Source organism: Sus scrofa, chromosome 10, assembly GCF_000003025.6.
Source record: "Sus scrofa isolate TJ Tabasco breed Duroc chromosome 10, Sscrofa11.1, whole genome shotgun sequence".
In the NCBI taxonomy this organism is placed as follows: Eukaryota; Metazoa; Chordata; class Mammalia; order Artiodactyla; family Suidae; genus Sus; species Sus scrofa.
Genome location: NC_010452.4, coordinates 66,719,919 through 66,729,161, shown reverse-complemented (window position 1 = coordinate 66,729,161; position 9,243 = coordinate 66,719,919). Strand labels below are relative to the sequence as shown.

Sequence of the window (9,243 nt, the reverse complement as noted above, 5' to 3'; positions counted from 1 at the left end):
ATGCACCTCGTGCCCTAATGGAAGAGAATGTGGTATATCTGAGCGCCATCCCAGGAGGCCATATAGCCCTTCAGGCCCCTGTGGACAACCAGATGGTCAGTCAAGAGCAGGGTCGTAGATGTTGTACAGATGCATCAGAAGTGGAGTGCCATGGAGTTCCTGTTGTGGCGCAGTGGTTAACAAATCTGACTAGGAACCATGAGGTTGCAGGTTCGACCCCTGGTCTTGCTCAGTGGGTTAAGGATCCGGCGTTGCTGTGAGCTGTGGTGTAGGCTTGGATCCTGCACTGCTGTGGCTCTGGCATAGGCTGGCGGCTACATCTCTGATTATTATTAAGTTCCTAGCCTGGGAACCTCCATATGCCATAGGAGCAGCCCTAGAAAAGGTGAAAAAAAAAAAGAAGAAGTGGAATGTCAGCTTCATTAAAATCTCGATAAACTCTCTCAGGTCTTAGAGTTGTCACTTGAGAGATCTACCACTCTTTTCTTAGCCATCTGATATTATAAATTAGTGACAAAGACCATTGGGTTCAATTAATGTTCAGGCTATGTGACAACAAATTAGTTTACCTTTTCAACACAAGTGTGACGCATTTGCCAAATTACAGGTGTCATGTAAACATAGCTCTTCCTTAATAGACTTCTGGGCAAATCCTGTTGCCTGGGAATGGGATTTGAGGTGTTCACGGAGTTACTCATCTTCAGTTTGGAGGAACATAAAGCTCAGTTTCCAAAATGGTGGGGCACTTTGATGGCTAAAAGTACTCGTTTATAATGAGTGATAACCTGCTTCCACATAGCTTCCACTTCTTACTTCTACGCCTTCCCTTTGGTGATTTTGTTACCAAACTCAAGTCTGGGTGCTTGCCACTTGAAAGCCAATACTTGAGAAACAAGTGCTGGCATGAAAGGAAAGGTTGCTTTATTCAGGAGGCCAGCAACTTGGGGAGAAGCTGGACTCATGTCCCAAAGAACCAACTCCCCACTGCTGATCAAGGGGCAAGAGCTTTTCAAGGGGAGTTTCAGGGATGTATAGGTGGAGGGAGGACCTACATGCAGAATGTCACAGTCAGCTCCCACAGTCATCCTGAAATTGGTTATGCAGTGGTCTGCTCAGCATCATCTTGATTGTTTTAAGTACACTCAGTCTTCAGTTCCAAGGTCGGTTTATTTCCATTTCCTTGAGGTCAGTTTACAGAAAGAACTATGTAAAATGGAGCAGTTTAGGTCATGGCTACAGTCTGGTCATCTTGCAGTTAACTCCTTCTACCTGGTGGGGGTTTCAGTATCTGCAAAATGGCTCAAAAAAGACAGGGCTCAGAATATTTTCTATAGTCCTTGAAGAGGAATTAAAGGCCCTTGATTTTGTTTAATGGCTAAACTCTTATTATTTTGTCTTACTTCACTATTTTCCCTTTTTCCTGAATTTTCTCTTTCTCTGATTAAATTTATTCTTTGACTAAAGTTTTTCTGCAGGCAGGAGGTGGGTGGAGGACCTGGGGGTAGTCTGCCTTGGGAAAGTCCCATAGTGTCCTGCCTTGTTCAACTTAAAGTAGCCTCCTCTCCCACCTTGCATCCCTTGAAATACTTGAAGAGAGCCACTAGGTTCCACTCTATGTCTGTTCATTTTCATGTGACACACCCTCTGGCCCTCAGTGAATCATTTGCATAAAGTGGTTTCTAGACTCTTCATCACGAAACCTGGTTCCTGAATCGATGCTAGTTGGCTGACAGTTGCTACTGGGAACCCTATATACATAGGATACAATGCTTCCTGCAACTGAAAGCACCTTCCTGCACATAAGAACCTTCTATTCCTTCATTCATGGGTAAGAATCCCCTCTGCAAACATGGTGACCAGGAGCTGGGAAACAGGTGGGAAACAACTGCCACTTTTCATTTCTTCTGAGGGCCTGGTCACAGCACTGACTCTTATTTGAGACAACATCAGCCTCAGGCTTTTGGTTTTGTTAAATTCTGTCACAACAGACCTCTCTCACTTTATCCTTGAACTCGGATGGTCGTCTTGTCCATATGAACCACCTGCAGCTCCTTTTCCTCTCTTGCCCTCAAGGTGGCTGCCCTTGTCTCCTGGTCCTAATTATTTCCTTAAGAGGGAGGAATTGGCTTTCCAGGGACAGGGGTGGCCTGTGTGTGCATGTACAAACATTTTCTAAAGCTATACAGTTTTCCATTTGCACAATTTCTTTCTCAAATATTCTCGGAATTATGCAACAAAACAACCAAGCTCTTTCCCAAACTGTGCCAGCTCTGTTTGCATCCATCTTTTCTTGGTTTAACTTTGATTATTTATGCATGCATAGTATGTACTGCTGTGAACAAAATAACTTCTTATTTTGTAGAAGCTTAAGGTAGATAACTCTTTGATGTACACTGGTAAGCTATTCTAATCCTTGCCATCACTGTATTAACTATCAACTCTTTTAATATTCACTCCTTTTGGAAATCAGCACAATTGATCTCGTGAAGATCTAAGTAAATCTTGGATTTGCTATTAGAATAAATTGATGCACATCTTTTTAAGGATATTTATAATACTATTAATGCTTTCATAATAGTAGCAACTCATTTGCAGTGTCAAAGATGTGCAATTTATTCACATAAAGGGTTTAAAATTCTGTTGGGGAAGTGTTGCCCTTTGTTTGTTATTTCCAGCAGAACTTCAATTGTTGTATAGAAAACGTCCCGTGAGCGAATTGTGTACAAAAAACAGTGATTTTCTTATTTGTGTGCTTTGAGAATTGAAAGGAAATTTCATACATTACAACAGTGAATCAGTTATTCAGAATTCTGTGAATTATGCTGGCCATTCTTCCTGTTAGACTGGGGTGAATATTGAAAGGAGATGCTCTGCAGCCACGTCCACAGCAGCCAGTTGATGATGGCTCTCCTTCCTGGTGTACGTAGTGTTCTACCGCTTTGTTGAGATTTAACCATGCCCCAGAACAACCAATGAAGCAGTCACCATGGGAACCCTCTGGGTGGCTGTCCACAGGTTCTCTAAGTGCTTCTCACCACCTGCCAGTCCAACCCCATCCAGTATGGCACCTGCCATGCCTTTAGGTCTTGCTCAGTGTATTTGGTAATCAAGGTCCTTCTCCCCAGAGCTCTGAAGCTGGGACAGTACCTGCTGTTTGCGAAGGGGGCTGGCTGCCTCCTGGCTGAGCATCATCAGCTGACTGATAGCCTCCGGCCATCTACATCGAGGGCCGTGGGCTTCTGAACACCTGCCACTGGAAGCCTGCCTCCTGCCTGCAACCTCACTTGCATCCTGTCTTGTTCACCTGATCCCAGAGCCGTTTCTCAGAGACATGTGTTTCCTCTACTTACAGAGGGGTCTGGGGTTCCCTGGATCACCCTGACAGGGAGCTGCTCCATCCCTCTTTCCCTGCTCCCCAAGACATCCCCTCTCATTCCCAAAGGTGAGTTCAGAGAGGAAAACATTTATTCGCTATGAACAGACTTCATAATGGAAGCGGAGGGAAGGGCGCATCCCCAGGCAATTTAGGAAAAGAAGGGAGGCAGAAAAGCAATTGGCCTCAGTTGTTAAGGCCCAGCCTCAGGTGCGACCTGGGAAGTCCTGGGTGATGGTGCTGGTCTGCTTCCACAGAAGGATGTTTCATGCTCCAGATGGAAGAACAAGAAAGACCTAGAAAGACGTTTGAATATTACTGGTCAAGGATAAGAGAATACCAATAACCATGCCTTAGGAGCTCTCAAATGTATCCATTGGAGTGTTTTCTCCAACTCCATATGGTCCACTTAGAAGTGGAGTATACTCTGCAGAGTCTGGGTTCCCTCTGCAAAGACTCAGATATGTGTAAAGCCCAGCAAATCCACCTGGCCCAACAGTCATTTTCATTGTGATGGGAGGCTCTGAAATCTTAACCTACAGCCTTGTGGATTATTTGAAGTTGCAAACACATACTTTCTTTTTAAGTCTGAAGACCCATCAAGCACACAGTCGAAACTGAGAGCTCCATGCATGTCCTTTGCTGGGCCTGGAGGTGGTGCGTGGTTGTCTGTGCCAGGCCAGAGTCCTTCCGCGTGGGTACTGCACACGCCTGCATAAGCCCACCACTGTCTCTCGTCCTCTAGATCAACTCCCTCCCGTTCATCTTTTATGCTTCATCCAGAACTTCACCCAATCAGAAATTCAAAAACTAGAGAAAGAGCTAAGTTTATACAACACTAACATTTTTTTTTTCTTTTTGGTCTTTTTAGGGCTGCACCTGTGACACATGGAAATTCCCAGGCTAGGGGTCGAATCAGAGCTACAGTTGCTGGCCTACACCACAGCTCACAACAATGCCGGATCCTTAACCCACTGAGCGAGGCCAGGAATCAAACCTGCATCCTCATGGATGCTAGTTAGGTTACCGCCGAGCAGCAAGGAGAACTCCATGCAATACTAACAGCTTCAACTAATGTACCAGAGTAGGACTCCAATCACGTCCTTTACTGGAAATCAATTCAAGGGATGTGGGCAGTGTGTTTCTTACAGGCCTGCGAGCTCACCCCTTTCCGCGTCTCCTTCGTACCATCAGCTGGGCCCTGCTGCGTGTTCCACACATTTAGTGAGTGAAACTACTCACAGGAGGAGTAATGAAAACCCACAAATCACCGGGCCATGTGGATTCGTCTTTAACTTTTTTACCCAATTATATTTGCATCATATAAGGCAAAAACAAAGAATCTCAAATAAAGGAAAACAATGTCCTACATTTGTACTCACCTTTAGGAAAAACGAGCTCTCTCTTAGTAATAACCTCTACTTCACACTACAGTGGAGGAGAATTCCTGAAATAATAATGGCCTGACCAAAATAACCACAAAAAGTGTTGTTTCTGAGTTGCTGTGTTTGGAACCTGACCCCCACAGGAGCCTGTGGCAGGAGTCTTACTTGCCTGAGGATTGGGAGATGAGACTCAGCACGGCAGAGACTTGGACCTAAGAGTCTTTATTCAGTTCACGACTGTCCTATAGAGACAGCCCAGCTGTGATGGGACACACGGCCAAAGGGAGAGGAAAAGCAGTGCTGTGCTCCCTCCTGGTCCCAAGATCCCTTCTGATGCAAAGCCAGGACCTGGCAAAAACCACACAAGCGAGCTCTCCCTGGGGGGCCGTCCCGGGCCTCAGCTGACGTCGTTGGCTCAGGCTTATGCTCTCATTCGCCTTCGTCACGTCGAGACAGACACTGCCCCCGCGCATCCGAGCGCCTGGCTTGCTGGAAGCTCATTAGCTCGGTGCCGCTTCAGTGGTTCGAGTTATCGCGGTCAAAGCAGACGTCGGCTTCTGCTGGGGAGCATTTCTCCACCAGCAAGAGGAGTTGTGTGTTGGGGGGGAGGAAACCGCTACGCAAAACTGGCCTAGACAGAAGCAGCTGACCCTTTCTCTTTGGCATCACCCAGGACCCAGAAATGGGAAGTTGGAGGGAAAGCCATGGATTCTCTACCCTATGAGCTCTGGACACATTTTGCACATATCTTTTTATATTGACAAGTGAATTGTAGTTTGGATCTATTTGTGTTTTTGTCAGTTCTTTCAAAATCGATCTGAGGTTGCAACCGTGTTTAAAATGAACCGTCACGGGATAAATTAAGAGAAGGCAGAGAAGACGGTCAAAACCCCGAGGGTCCCCGCGGCAGGAGAGCTGCCTTGCTGAGCCCCCAGGCCCAGCCTCCGGTGGGGCGGTAGGACCTCGATGTCCCAGGGCTACTTAGCTGTGGCCATTTCCTCCGTCTGCTTCGAGGTGAGAAGTACTGGGAAGCTCTGGTTTAGAGCAGAGCACTGATGCTGCCTAGACCCTAAAAGCTTGATCCACTGACGAACCATGAGGGGACTGCTCTAAAGTGGGTGGTCGTTCTGAGCAGGGGAGCCCAGGGAGTGCAAAGAACTGGGGACAGCCCCTGGGCACCTTCAGAACATCTGGTCTCTGCAGCTCTTCAGAGCCCCCGAAAGGCTGCACACTCCTCAAAAGAGGGCTCAGGCCCCCTGCACAGGCCCGAGGCCCAAGCTCTGTCTGCAGAAGGCCTGGGCCTCCCATTTGGTCGCGTGTCCTCTTCCTATCTCTTCGTGCGTGGGCCCGGTTCGTGGGAACAGCATCAGCCCGCAGCCCACCTCGTCCTTAGAGGCCAGACCACAGTAACAGCAGATCTCAACGCTCATCAGCACTGCTTTGGTGACAACATTCTTGACTGAGGGAGGGAGCCAAGGGTCTGCAGGACCCAGAACGCCAGGGCTTGGTGCACCTTCGCCCCTTCACATGGCTGGTGCCACGTTCACACAGGCCTCACGCACACCCGTCCATACCTCAGAAGTGTCCCCTAATTGTGAACAGACTCTGAGACAACCAGGCCACCTTCTCTACCCGAGGCACAGTCAGAATCCAGTCCCAGCTGTGTCTGTGTCTTATTTTTGCCTCGGCAACCCACAACAGCCCACCCTGACTCTTACTTGGCACCTTTCTGCTCTAGATTGAGTGTGTGTGCCCCCTAAATTCAACTGTTGAAACCTAAACCCCGAGGTGATGGTGTCAGGAGGTGGGGCCTTTGGGAGGTGATGCCGTCGTGATGGAGGAGCCCCGGGATGGGATCAGTATCCTTACAAAAGAGCCCAGACAGCGCCCTCATCCCTTCCCCAGGTGAGGACCCAGCGAGATGTGTCTGTGAAGCAGGAGGCAGGTGCTCCCCGGACATCAAATCCACGTGTTCCTTGATCGTGGACTTCCAGAGCCCAGAACTGTGACACGATGCTGGCTGTCCATAAGCCACCCCCGCTGTGCTCTTCTGCAGTCATGTTCTGCAGCAGCCCCAAAGGACTAAGGCGGTTTCTATCTGGATGTTTCCAATACTGAACTCAACATGGAACATGACTGAACAGCCACTCCTCTGCAGGGACGCAGATACACTTCCGTCCTCCTTGCATCCACAGCACTGTGAAGGCGCTTTGTTTATCACCTTGCCCCGGACATTCTAGTGAAACTTTTATGCGCCATTTTACACAATCAACTACGGCGTTCTTGGGCATTCACTCTTTATTTTTAATTCCGGGCCTTTAGTATGGCTCCCGCTGTGTAAGCACTCATGGAATTTTTGTCAAATGGAAACATCTATCAGTAAATGTTGTTCTCTTCTTAACTGCCCTTTGACAGAAACTGCTAGCATTTGCGGCTGTCCGACCATCTGCAGGGCCTAGTTCCAACGGCCCTTCATCTGTTGGCGTTGATCCGCACCGTAGCTGTGGGAGTAAGAAGCTACTATTCTTCCCATTTTACAGACAGGAAGGTGAATTCAGTTAAACCACCGAGTTTGTTATGTAGAAACTCACATCGTCGCCACAGCCACCTTGTGCTCATCCGTACACTCCCTTCCTCTCTCTAGATCCCCGGGTCCCGGAGACAGCGGCTACACCGCACAGGGCAGACGACCCGACTCCAACTGAACAGGTACGGCTGAAAGAGACCTCACGTGCCCTGGGTGGCACTGCACTGACCGACAGCTCTCATCCCACATTTGCCTGAACCCAGAGAATGACAACGCCAAGAGCGAGCCCTGCTGCAGACCGTGGACTCTGGTCGTCTGGGTAGGTTCTGAGTGTGTGTGGGGGGGGGGGGGGGCGCGTTGGTAATGGGGAGACTGTGCGAGCGGGGACATGGGTGGACTTTATTGGGAACCCCTGGACTTTCCTGTCCATGTTGCTGTGAACCTTCAACTGCACCAAAAACTAAAATCTATTAAAAAATACGTTATAACCGCCACTTAGGATAATGCAGATTTTCTTGCTCTTTCCAGAACCTCCAGAGACAGCTGTAAGAAAATGAATTGACTTTTGCTCAAAACACAGAAATCCTCAGAACCAAAAATAATCCCAGGAAGGAAATAAAATACAAGACACGCAGAACTCCGCAACGATGGAGTAATAACAGTAAAGACGACAGCGACACTCGGAGTCTGGAAGGCCTAACCTTGACCTGTGGGTAATGTCGTCTGGGCAGCTTAACATGCCCTCAAGCTACTGCTGAGATCATTTCAAACTGGCAGTCTGAAGCATCGGGACTGAATTCTCTTGGTTAAAAACATTCCATTTTTCTTACTCAAAAAGAGAAACATCAAATTCATGTCAGGAATACTGTGGCTGGGCCAAAACAGAACTTGGGGAAAAATTAAAAGTCCTTTAAAATACTATGCTTCCATGTCAGCTTAGTACAATATTTTGAACTTTGTATTTCTAATTCTGGATGACTTAACTCGGCCTTAGGCATTTCTGTTATTTGATTCCTAGTACTGCCTAGATCCAATACTCTGATTTCTGATCTTATACACCTTTTCAAACTGCTTTCTTTCACAATATTTTACCTATATTTCAAGACCTCATTAAAATTTTACTTCTTCCGAGACTTTCCCGACCCCACCACTGTTTCCGTCATTTCCACTGCATTCGTCAGGCGCAGGAACAGGCGAATTCTAACAGATATACTGGAGGTAAGATATATCTGGTCCTCCCTCTGGATAGGTGGGCTACTCTAAGGTAAAGCTGTTCTTCTGCAGAATAGGCCTCTTTTCTGGGGCTGATCTAAGGTAAGAATGACAATCATGCCCTGTCCTCACAATGCCTAGCACTTGCTAGACGTGAGACTTGCCGGACAGCTGTTTGGTCTCCAGAAGTGCATCCTAAATGTGCGACTGAGTGCAGGCTCCTCAGCTTCCTTGTGCTCTAGGCCTCCAAGCAGCTCCCCACCTACATCGCTGTCCCCGACAGTCAGGCTGCAGCAGACTCTACTTCTGCACATTCCCGCAAACTGCAGGCTTGTCCGATTCCAGGTACAACACAGCCCTTCACATATACTGACTGGCCCTGCTACACATTGTTACTGGCCCCGTGAGAGGCCGAGAAATGGAGGCAGGAAGAGGACGCCAGTTTCTGAGGCCCCTCAGCTGCGGGGGGCGGGTGGGGGTGGGTGGGCAGGGCGTCCCCAGCGTGGGCGGATTTCGAAAGTTGGGTGTGCTTGTGCTCTGTGTGATGGTCCTGGCTCTGCGCCTCTGGCCTGCATGGGCCTCAGGTCTGGGGGCCGTTCTGGAGCTTAGGTCAGACGTGTGAGTAGGCAACCCTGTCATCGCACTGGCGTAACACGTGTAAAGAGCTCACCAACGCAGCTTTGCGGCCACGAGGATGCTACACAGTAACCAGAGCACGGGCCTCGCCTTTCACGCCACTACTGCTT

The 9,243-nt window shown here is 48.4% G+C and overlaps 1 long non-coding RNA gene across 1 annotated transcript; it reads left to right on the top strand.

The window, feature by feature from the left end:
- LOC106507923 lies at positions 326–8,945 on the top strand. Its single transcript, XR_001304313.2, has 3 exons — positions 326–7,306; positions 7,403–7,604; positions 7,814–8,945. It is a non-coding gene; the product is annotated as an uncharacterized LOC106507923 (long non-coding RNA).